This window comes from Otolemur garnettii, unplaced genomic scaffold, assembly GCF_000181295.1.
Source record: "Otolemur garnettii isolate 467f Iridium unplaced genomic scaffold, OtoGar3 scaffold00002, whole genome shotgun sequence".
Taxonomy (NCBI): Eukaryota; Metazoa; Chordata; class Mammalia; order Primates; family Galagidae; genus Otolemur; species Otolemur garnettii.
Window position 1 is genome coordinate 36,144,893 of NW_003852397.1, and position 9,832 is coordinate 36,154,724.

Here is a 9,832-nt window from a genome sequence, read left to right on the forward strand (position 1 = left end):
GAGAGAGACTTTCCCCTACCCCTTTCATCTTATGTTTGGGCACACAAAGAGAAGGTGAGCGTACTGGAGCAAAACCAAATAAACCAGTTAGGAGACATATTTGAAAATGTTTATGGTATTATATAATAAATTAAGCATTTGTAGGTGAAGAAATATTGTATGAAGAACATCAGAGGCTTACAGGGCTTTAAAAATATCGTTCTGAAAGTGAAGGACATTAATGAATAGAAAAATATTTGCTATATATTGCACTCATATAGTAAGATTAGGAATTGTTATACTCATAAAAGAATAAACAGAATTTTAGTTTTCAATATCACCACTCATGGGAGAAATGTAAATTAAAACCACAATGAGATACTATCTTACTCCTGTCTGAATGGCCATTATTAAAAAGCCAAAAATTAGTAGATGTTGGGGCAGATGTAGCGAAAATGGAACCCTTCTATACTGTTGGTAGGAATGTAAATTAGTACAACCTTTATGAAAAACAGCATGGAGATGTCTCAAAGAACCAAAAGTAGACCCATTATTCAATCTAGCAATCCCACTGCTGGGTGTCTACCCAGAGGAAAAGAAGTCACTATATCAAAAAGGCACATGCACTAATATGTTGATTACAGCAGTATTCACAATAGCTAAGATACGGAATCAACCTAAGTGTCCATCGACTGATGAGGGAATAAAGAAAATGCAGTATGTGTGTATGTGAATATATGTATACACACACACATATGTGCCTATATATATATATACATGCACACACCATGGAATACTATTCAAACACCTATACCTCTATTCACCTCTGTGATCATAGCATAATGCCATGACATAAGATCATTATGCTATGATCCAAACGCACTAAATGACTGGATTTAACATCTTTTGCCACCTATAGCTAAATGAAGGGTTGTCTTGTAGCCTCTTGTACATTTAAGAACAAACTTACGTTAAAAAAAAAATAATTGAACAGTGGCTAATGATTTCTTTATTGTTTTCATCAGCTATACCTACCTTAGCTGTGAATTAAAATAATACCAGCCCCAAATCCTGCTGTAGTCTTCTCTTTGGTCTTTGTTCTGCCCTAAATATAGTATCACCTAAAAATAAACCAAATTATTGGAAAGAAATAAAATTTTAGCATCTTATCAAAGGCTCGCACTTCTTGTCTTAATGAGGAAAATACATATTATAAGCAGAAAACAGACCATGCAGGGTGTGGGGATGCAGAGTTCTTTATCTTACATCTGGATTAAATGCTCAAGATCTAATATTTTACTTTATTTTTTGGATTAGCTAGGCCATACAGGGCAACATGAATAATGTTGGTAGGGTTTTCAATTAAAGTGTGGATATCTGTATAGTTAGATGGAACATTTAAAAGAATTAAGAAATTCTCTGGAATCAGTTGCATGAGATTGAAAATCCAGCCATTTAATGCATTTGGATTTTGTGCATGTGTGTGTGTGAGAGTGTGTTTATACACATATTAGACAATAATCATTATCATCATTTTGAGGCAAATAATCCAGACAGGTATATAGCTACCTAATTCCCATACTGTGTCTTTTGGACCTATTTCATTATCCGCATGTAGAATTTTAAGAATTAGTTTCAGATCCTTAAAAATATAAAAGCTCCAGATTTCCTCTGCCAAGTATTTTACAATTGTGCTTACATGGTCTAAAATGCAAGAAATTCAGCAGAATGATCTTTTATATAAAAAGAAACAAGCACATAATTGCTGCACATGTAATTTATTATTTACCAAAATTTATAAGCACATACCTCACACAAATTCTTATGCCCACACTTGTACAAAGGCTAATTCTTATCAGAGTTTAATGTACGACACTATGAAGCCAGAGATTGATCCTAAATTAGAGTACACTATGAAGAAACAGCATTTGGTAACAACACGCCATATGCTAGAAAATCCTAGGTGCTATGTATATTTTATTTCATTTAATCCTCATAACAATTTATATATATGTGTGTATATATATGTAACATATACATATATAATGTCTTTGTTTTCTTCCCTCTCTTATCTCCTTATCACGTAAGATAAGATGTATTTACTTTATATCACAGTGTTTAAGATATAGGCTATCAAAGAGAAGAATAAACATCATTCAAGGACTTTGCATCCTCTTCTGAGGAAAGTGTTACAGCATGTTCAGTTGTACACAAGATAGGTGCATCCTGTTAGATGGAAGTATGACCTCGTTATTGACATCATTTGGAGAATAAGTATGGCTCTAGGAGATGCATATGGAAGCCAGGTTAACCGGGGTGAACTTGTGATGTTTAATTTTCTCTGTCAACTTGAGTGGGCCACAGTGCCCGTACGTGCAGTCAAACATGATTCTGGATTCATGATTGAATTCAGATTCTGCATCCAGGATGCTTTTGGATAGGACTGGCATTTAAATCGGTGGACTTTCAGGAAAGCAGATTGTCCTTCAGTGTTGGTGGGTCTCATTCAACCAACCAAAGGTCTTATCAGCGGTTCTGAACCTGCAGGTCGTGACCCAAAGGAACTGTATGAAAGGACCACGGCACTAAGAAGGTTGAGATCTACTGGATCAAACTAGAGACTGCCCTCCCTCAAGCAAAAAGGAGTTCTGCGGCAGACTGCTTTCATTCTTCAAATGCAGAATCGGTTTTTCCCTGGGTTTTCAATCTGCCATTTTACTCTGAAGATCTCGGACTTTGAACTTGCCAGCCTCCAAAATCACATGAGCCAGTTCTGTAAAAGAAACCTCTTCTCACACACACACAAACACATACACACACACGTCACATCCTACTGGTTCTGTTTCTCTAGAGAACCCTATTACACAATCCAATGAGGAAAGGATTCTTTGTTATATAAAGAAAACAAAGCTCACGGAGGTTTAATTGCCCAGCAAATAGTGGAGTTAAGAGTCTGAGCTCACATCTTCTGATGTGAAAGCTGATGCCTTTTTGCATTTCCCTCATGATTCACAGTAGAGACTTTTAATAAATAATCATTTCAGCCATTTATTGATTATTGAGTACATGACTAAATACGATCATCTCTTTATCTGTGAACTTGAAAAGGACAGGAAATATCCCTTTGCTGTCTTACTGTCTATATCTAGTGCAATGTCTGACACAGGGAATACCTGGAACCACACACACAGTGCATGCAGGAACACACTTATCCATCACCCCCCAACACTTAGCTACATTGAAGCACATATGCACTCCCTACAGGAGGAATTATTTAATTTAAGAGGGTCCACAATTTATGTAAACTTAAGGTAGTAGCTCATTCCTTTTCTTCAAAGTGTTGAATTTCACGGGTAATGATGAGCAAATTAAGCCCGCTTAACCTCTCTGATAATTTGATTCTTTATGTTTTAAAAAATTCTTTTGGACCATACATGGACCAGATGGCATGAGTTCCTATTCCATCTCCTGATTCCAAAAATCTGTTTAATATTAGGTCCTTACATAAAGGATTTATCAGATATTAAACTGATGAGAACAGATACTACACTTGACGTTACCCAAAATGCTGAGAAGTGATCATTTCTCTATTTGTTAAACCAAAGTTTGACCTGTAATAGTTTTCTGACTTTCAGACTTCAGATGTTTACAAATCACCTTCCTATTATTTACCTTATTTGCATACCACCCACAGAGTGTGTAATCTGCTGCCAGAAAGAAAGCAGCCATGACACTGGGACACTCCTTATGTTAGTTTCAACCTCAACCTAAGCAGTAACATTGTTGTTTTTTTAATACTTGTTGAGATAAATGTATAAATTTAAACAAACCCTTAGAATGGGAGAAGATATTTGCTGGTTATGTGTCTGACAAAGGTTTAATAACCAAAATCCACAGAGAACTCAAATGTATTTAGCAGGAAGAGAATAACTCATCCTCTCTCAGGGTGGGCAAGGGACTTGAAGAGAAATTTCTCTGAAGGAGACAGGCACATGGCCTACAAACAAATGAAAAAATGCTCACCATCCTCAATCATCAGAGAAATGCAAATTGAAACTACTTTGAGATATCATCTAACTCCAGTGAGATTAGCCTATATCACAAAATTCCAAAATCACAGATGCTGGCGTGGGTGTGGAGAAAAGGGAACACTTCTACATTGCTGGTGGGATTGCAAACTAATATGTTCCTTTTGGAAAGACATCTGGAGAATACTTAAAAAACTAAAAATAGACCTGCCATTCAATCCTATAATTCCTCTATTAGGTATATATCTAGAGGACCAAAAATCACACTATAATAAAGATATTTGTATCAGAATGTTTATTGCAGCCCAATTCATAATTTCTAGGTCATGGAAGAAGCCCAAGAGACCATCGATCCACAAATGGATCAATAAATTGTGGTATATGTACACCATGGAATACTATGCAGCCATTAAGAAAGATGGAGACTTTACCTCCTTCATGTTTACATGGATGGAGCTGGAAAATATTCTTCTTAGCAAAGTATCCCACAAATGGAAGAAAAATCATCCAGTGTACTCAGCCCTACTATGAAACTAATTTATAGCTTTCATAGGAAAGCTATAACCCAATTTTAGCCCAGGAACATGGGGGAGAGGAGAGAGGGAGGGGAAGGGAGGGGAGGGGTGGTGGGTGGAGGGAGGGTGATTGGTGGGATCACGCCTATGGTTCATCCCATAAGGGTACATCTGAATCTCTCTAACTGTAGAATTTAAATGTCTTAACACAGTAACTAAGAAAAAGACATGAAGGCTATGTTAACCAGTTGGATGAAAGTACTTCAAATTGTATAGAGAAATAGTATACTGTACCCCATGATAGTATTAATGTACACTGTTATGATTTAATAAAAATAAATAAATAAATAAAATATTTTTTTAAAAAAAACAAATTAAATTGTGTGCAAACTCAGATCATTCAATATTACCAGCAAACAGATCGCCATATTGGGGAAAAATTGTTTAAATTAAAACATAAATTCTTAAAAATGAAACAGATAAATAAATGAATAAATAGATCTTAAAGTCTTGGTTAGCTCTATCTCTATATGTTTATAAATCGACCAGTGAACATTAGATAATTCTATAATTTAACTCATATATAATCTTCCTAATTCTCTTCCATAATCTAAAATCCCCTATGTATGATAAGTATTTATGATGATGATTGGCTTAAGATTTTTTAACTTTATGATGGCACGAAACTATTGTGATTCCAACATAATGTACAGTATTCAGTAAAATGCATGAGATAATCAGCACTTTATTACCACATAAAATAGGCTTTGTGCTGGCGATTTTGCCCAATGGTATGTTAGTGTAAGTGTTCTGAGTAGGTACCTGGTAGGCTAGGCTAGGGTATGATATTTGGTGGATTATGCATATTAAATTCATTTTTAACTTATATTTTCAACTTATGATAGGTTTGGGGGACACAATTCCATCGTAAGCTGAGGAGCATTTGTAATCTTACTTTTTCACAGGCTGCTTGTACACTCCTGGTGAAGAATTCATAGGCTCTATAAAATTTTATAGGTAGATGGGGATGTATACCTTTAAATCTTCAAGAGGTCTTGTGTAGACTTTTAAAACAATTATTTTTACTACAATCCACAGTATGAAATATATTTCTATGGTGATCCAAAATAGATAGATACATGCAGTATAATTGAAATAAAATTTTAATAAAACCTGCTTACATTTACTTTATTCTGTTTGATTCAATTGATCTACTCTATTCTATTTCATTCTTTAAATTGCAAATTGCCACTTAACAAAATTTATTTTATAGCATATTATATTAGTTATCTATTTCTGTATACCAACACTGCCACAAATTTAGAAGCTTAAAACAACACTCATGTATTTTCTCAGTTTCTCTAGGTCAGGAGGCCAAGTGTGGCCTAGCTATGTCCTTCCTCAGATGAACTACCAGGTCTTGAGTTCATCTGAGACTCAGCTGAGAAATGGTACAGGTTCTTGCTCACCTGTCTTAGCAGCATTCAGCTCCTCGCAGGATGCTAGAAGCACCCAGTTTCTTGCTGACTGTTAGCTGGAGACTTCCCTTAGTGTCTTGCTACATGGCCCTTTTCAGAGGGAAGCTTACAACATGACAGTTTGCTTTGTTAAATCAACATCACGGAGTCTCTTCTCACAGTGCAAGTACTACAGTCTCATGGAACGTGATGGTATACATGTGATTACGTGTGTCCCTTACGTTAGCACATTCTATCAGTAGAAGCACATTGCAGGGCCAGTGCATACTTGAATAGACGGTATTAGGCAAGGAGTGAATACCAAGAGCGGGGGAACTGTCTGCCACACAAATTAATGCAGCAATTTCTAAAGTTTAAAAACACTAGTCCAACAAGTGGACTCTTTTCATATGATAATATTTCTGAGCTTCTACAGACCAGTAAGGCAAGAATCATCATACGTAAATTTTACAAGTCACTAAGAAAACCATAAGAGTGAAAGGGCTTGCTCAGGATTACACAATTCTTTTATATACCTTTGGCCCCCAGTCTCATGATGTTTTTATTCTACCAAGCAGAGTGCCCAGTATGTAGTAGCCACTCAATATGTAGATTTATTTGTTTGTTTGTTTGTTTCACAGTCTCATTCTGTGACCCTGGCTGTTGGGGTGCAGTAGTATAATTACAGTTCACTGCAATCTTGAATTCCCAGGCTCAATCAATCTTCCCAACTCAGCCTCCTGAATAACTAAGACCAAAAGTGGTATGCTATCCTGTCCACCTAATTTTTTAAGGTTTTTTTAGAGATAGCAATTCCTCTACTAGGCATATACCCAGATGACCAAAAATCATTTTATAACAAAGATATTGGCATCAGAATGTCTATTGCATCCCAATTCATAGTTGCCAAGTTACAGAAACATCCCAAGTGCCCATCAACCCATGAATGGATTAACAAATGTGGTATATGTATACCACAGAATATTACACAGCCATAAAAAGGTCTCCACTTTATATCTTTTATATTTATATGGATGGAGTTAGAACATATTCTTCTCAGTAAAATATATCAAGAATGGAAGAAAAAGTATCCAATGTACTCAATACTATTATGAAACCAATATATAATCACCTACACTCTTATATGAATGATAAAACACAACTATAGTCCGGAAATAAGGAGGGAAGAGGAAGGGGGGCAGAGGAGGGAGGGTATTTGGTGGGACCTCACCAATGTGCATAATGCAATGGTATATGTCAAAAATATTAAGCATAGAGTATAAATGTCTTAACACAACAAATAAATGAGGTGAAGCTTATGTTAACCAGTTGATGAAAGTATTCCAAATTGTATATAAAATCAGCACATTGTATCCCATAAATGCGTTAATGTACATAGTTATGATTTAATTTAAAAAAAAGAATCTCACTATGTTGTTCCAGTTAAGCATGAACTCCTGGTCTCAAGCAACCCTCCTGCCTCTGCCTCTCTCTGGGGTTATAGGAGTGAACCACTGCTCTTGGCCAACGTATGTGTTTTGAATGAACGTATGACTAAGTAAATGACTAAATATAATAGCATCTTTCATGAAATTCTTGGAACTAGTCAATTGGAATTGCTAAGAGAGATCATTTAAAATCCTATTGATTTTCTTTCCAATCTTTGACATTGTATATATTCTTATAACATGATATGTGCATTTTTCTGGAAAAAGAAAGTTAATGCCAATCTCAAATATATCTACTTCTCTACATATTTAAAGGCAAATATTCTCACAATCTACAAAGATGAACTTGACAAATTTAGGCAGTGATTATTGAAGAAAACTTGTAAGTAATTTAAGTACACATTATAGTATTCCTCATGTTTATTGATAGTCCAAATAATGCCCCAACAATTTTGATCATGCCATAGTTGTGAAAGTTTTAAGAAATTAAAAATAGTTGTCAATGTAAGTATAATTATTTGCCATTCTGCATTTTTAAGCAATCTTATTATTTAGAACAATGTTTATTATCCATCACTATTGCCCCAAATAGCACCATCTTCAAAATGAGAGTTTGAAAAGCTTTTAATTTGTAAATTAAGCATCGCAACAAGAAGCAGCTTTCCTGTCTGTCTTGTTTTTCCAGATAATGGTCATTTGAACGATCTCTGAGTCTGGAGGTTGCTGTTAACAAACTGAATTGTACTGCTGCTGGGCTAGTTAACATTCACATTAGACTTTCAAAACAGTGCGGAAAAAATCGTCAGCGCTTTGATGGCATTTATGATGGACACATGCTGGGCTAATGAAGACAATATGTCAAGGCTCCAAATACAACAATTTTAGGGATATTTGAAACAGATCTTGGGGTAGACAGAGCTGATTCCATCTTCGGCAGTTGCATTCTGAATTAGTGATAAGTATCTTTACAAAGAAAAGATTGGACGTGAATGGTGTGGGAAGTTCAGGCTAGATAAATAATTGTAAGAGTAGTCAAAAAAGAGAAATCTTATATGAATGAATATGGATACTCTGAAATTAAAAGACTTGAGTGGGATTTGGGTGGGAGTGGGAAGAGTTGGGGAGGGAAGCTGAGGAGTCAATGTCAGGAAGGGCTACTAAAAGATAAACAAACAACACAACATACCTCCGTGTAAGGTCTTTCTTACTTACATACACCACGTGTGCGAGCTTCCACTTGGTGAGGAGATAAACCATGAAACAGCCAGTTCTCCATTCAGTATTTAGTCACTTCTGTCAAAGGTCTTTTAAACCAGCCACTTTTGCCTAAAACCCTCTGAAGTTGAAGAGTCCAGTTCCTTAGATCTCATGTCATTTTAACTTCTAAGTTCTCAAAACTACTCCTCCGTATTTTTATGTCTGAGAAACACCTTTGTTTTGTTAGAACAATAATCTTAGGGAGAAGGGAGGCTTTCTAGAGTACAATTGATTTGAAAATTACCTAATATAAAATATTACAAAGTCCCACAAAGCTGTAATAGTCACCACCTTTTTCCCAATCAACTATTTGTGGATTGTGGGTAGATATTACTTTCCAAAAAGTCAAAAGAAATTCATAGTCATTTGGTTTCCTGAGGATGATTTTTATGTCTCTGCCTGGAAGAACCAAAAGCCTTGTCAAGTCCCCTTCACATCAAAGGAAGGTCCCAACTGAGTGGACACCATTCTGATGTAGGCCTGTATAATTAATAAAAACCTACTCAAACTCTGAAGGAAAATCATCAAACCTTCATTTAGTGTCTTGTCACTTTCTCTTTCTAAACTTGTTTTTACTATATGCTTTGTTTCCTGGCATTCTTTTCCACAGTTATATTATAATAGCTAACATCTATTGAGGATTTACTGTCAGCGAGGCACTGTGCTGAGAGTATTTGATACAGGTTCTGTCAGTATAACCACAGGTAGTAAATATCGTAATAATTATCTCCAATTTATGGGTCAGAAAACTGAGGCTAAGGAAATCTAAATATCTTAGCATAAATCACAAAGCTATAAAATCAGAGTCCTGAGAAATTGATCAAGTAAAAATTCTGAGCGATTCAGTGTGCTCAAAGAATTGCCCCAATTGCAAGTATTTTCTTGAGCACATGCAAAACTCTTCAGTATTTTTCAAAGACTTCTTTAAGAATTTCATTTGGGGCTCAGCGCCTATAGCTCAACCAGCTAAGGCGCCAGCCACGTACACCTAAGATGGCAGGTTCGAATCCCCAGCCCGGACCCGCCAAAAAAAAAACCCAACAATGACGGCTGCAACCAAAAGATGGCCGGGCGTTGTGGCGGGCGCCTGTGGTCCCAGCTACTTGGGAGGCGGAGGCAGGAGACTCGCTTGAGCCCAGGAGTTGGAG

The 9,832-nt window shown here is 36.1% G+C and overlaps 1 non-coding gene across 1 annotated transcript; it reads right to left on the minus strand.

Annotated features, from left to right (window-relative positions):
• Nucleotides 1–3,375: 3,375 nt before the first annotated feature.
• LOC111725822 lies at nucleotides 3,376–3,559 on the minus strand. Its single transcript, XR_002773788.1, has one exon. It is a non-coding gene; the product is annotated as a U2 spliceosomal RNA (small nuclear RNA).
• Nucleotides 3,560–9,832: the final 6,273 nt, after the last annotated feature.